Source organism: Chrysochloris asiatica, unplaced genomic scaffold (genome assembly GCF_000296735.1).
Source record: "Chrysochloris asiatica unplaced genomic scaffold, ChrAsi1.0 scaffold00339, whole genome shotgun sequence".
Classification (NCBI taxonomy): domain Eukaryota; kingdom Metazoa; phylum Chordata; class Mammalia; order Afrosoricida; family Chrysochloridae; genus Chrysochloris; species Chrysochloris asiatica.
In genome coordinates, this window is record NW_006408857.1 from 2,312,619 (window position 1) to 2,315,326 (window position 2,708).

Sequence of the window (2,708 nt, forward strand, 5' to 3'; positions counted from 1 at the left end):
TGTGCTCTTTGATCTTCATAAGTAAATGTTTCAAGTCCTCTTCACTTTCAGCAAGCAAGGTTGAGCAGAAAGCTAAATCATTCTCCCACAGAGTGGTTGGTTTGCTTGAATCACTGACCTTGTGGTTTACAGTCCAATGCTTATCATACAGAAACATTGCATGTACCAATACATATATTTATACATACTTAATTTTTTCCCTAGATAGCAGTTTCTTTTTTTAAGTTACATTGTGGGCTTTGAATGTGCATCATTACACAGAGAAGCTCTGAGAGAAATTAAATTAGGTTGTTGGGAACCATTCTCATAATGTTATAAAGTTAAACCTATAAACAGAAACAATTTTACCCTCTCAAAAACCTTCTTGAATGCGTGCTTGACCTCCTTGTTCCTCAGGCTGTATGTAGCCCAGAGGGTTGAGCATGGGGTGTCATTTTGTCTGTGTCCATGGAATGATTGGTGCTAGGCTGTAGGTACATGAAGATGACTGTATGACTGTCTTGTAAAAGATGAAGACTGCAGTGAAGTGTGAAGTACAAGTGGATAAAACTTTCCAGTATCCCTCAGCTGTTTTCATTTTCAATATGTGAAAAATACATAAAGACAGGAGATAAAGATTACCAGAAGAGCAAAAAATATATTGAAGCCCACCACAGACACAAGAACCATCTCAGTAACATGTCTATCAGCACAAGAGAGAATCATGACTACTGGAACGTCACATAAAAGTGATGAAAAACATTGGATGTACAGGAAAGACTGAAGGTGTCCCCAGTGTGGATGGAGGCATTCAGGAAACTACAGATATAGGTACCGATGGCCAGACAAGCACACACATTGGTCTTCATGGTGGTGGTGTAGTGTAGGGGTTGGCATATAGCTGCACAGAGGTCATAGCCATTGAAGCCAGTAGGTAACTCTCTATAGTAGCAAAAGCTACAAAAAAGAACATTTGAGCTGCACATCCATCATAGGAGATGACCTTGTCTTCCATGAGGAACCCAGCCATGACCTTTGGAGTAACTGCTGAGGAGTAACCAAAGTCTACCAGAGAGAGGTTGCTCAGGAAAAAGTACATGGGAGTATGCAATCGAGAGTCCATCAGAATCAACACAATCATCCCCAGGATCCCAAACAAACTGATGAGGTAAATGAGGGTGACTAAGATTAAAAGAGGGATTTGAAGTTCAGGGGCATTTGTTAGTCCAAGTAGAGTGAACTGAGTCACGTCTGTGCTGTCCTCCATTGATTGGTGTTTGGGAGTCAGGAAATGCTCTGTACCAATGAGGAATAAAAGAGCAGAGTGTCAGACAGAAGCAAATTAAATGAAATTGAAGCATACGAATACAATGTACTTTATTTCATTATAGCACAATGGTTGTATTTCAAGATTCTCCATTCAAATATTATGGGCTTAGCCAAAACATTTTGTGCATAAAAGTTCCACAGCGTTACAAGCTATTTAAGCTGAAAGATTCACAGATCATATCCTTGACTTTTAAATTTTCTTAAATTTGTAAGCTGAGCTACAGAAAATGTAATAACTGGGACAAGATGACATGTCTGGAATGACACTAATTGTCTATTCTTTTTCCAATCTAGTGAAAATTTAGTCTTATATCACTCATGTTATATGCATATTCATTTATTCCTTCCAACAGCTATATGAGGTTGATTAGTTCATATCTCCATTTAAAACTTATGAGGCACAAGAGTTTGAGCAATATATTGAAGTTTATAGATGTAGTAACTGGCAAAGCCCAAACTTGGAATCCAGACAAGGAGATTTCAAATATAATAATCTTAACTGAATTTGAATTAAACTCAATTTAAAATTACTCATCATCTCCATTGGTCAAAACCAAATGTTTGTAGATACACAATGAAGTAACTGAAAGATATGGGGAGTGAGGGCGCTTCAAAAAGTTCACGGAAAAATGGAATGAAATGATAATGGAATTTTCTCACTAACTTTTTGAAGCCCTGTAGTATACGTATACTAGATATGGTAGTTTTGCTGCAGCAACAAGGGCATGGACAACTAGCAAAGAATTCTGAAGGGAAGACAGAGCATTGCGAATAGAAGTTTAGTACTGTGAAAAGGTGCACATGGGTTCAATACCAGCTCTATCATCTACTACCTAACAGTGATTGGTCTCAACCTAGCTTCTTAGAGGGCCATTCCTCCATCTGTAAAGTAATGATGATAGTGAGACCGACTTCAAGTTATTATTGTGAGAATTAAATGAGATAGTAGTGTGCATCTTAGTCATTAAAGTGACATCTATGCTTTTTAACACTTTAAAGAGTCTTTTGCAGCAGAGTTGCCCAATGCAAATGCCAATTCTTGTTATTGCTAGGTATACCATTAGATACAGTATTACAATGTTCATAGATAAAAGTTCATGGAAATGATGGCTTTTATACTAATTTTATGAACGGTAAGTAAAGATGTTGTTGTGAAGTGCCATCAAGTCAGTTCCGCTCATAGTGATCCTATGCATAATAGAATGAAACACTTCCTGGTCCTGTGCCAGCCTCACAATTATCGTTACATTTGAGTCCATTGTCCTGCCATTGTGTCAATTCATCTCTTCGGAAGTCTTCCGATTTTTCCCTGACCATAATCTTTTCCAAGCACTGTGTCCTTCTCCAGGGACTGGTCCCTCCTGATAATATGTCTGAAGTATGAGAAACAAAGTCTGGCC

At 38.1% G+C, this 2,708-nt stretch overlaps 1 pseudogene; it reads right to left on the bottom strand.

Moving 5' to 3' along the window:
- Window positions 1-312: 312 nt before the first annotated feature.
- Window positions 313-1,246, bottom strand: LOC102823188 (annotated as a pseudogene).
- Window positions 1,247-2,708: the final 1,462 nt, after the last annotated feature.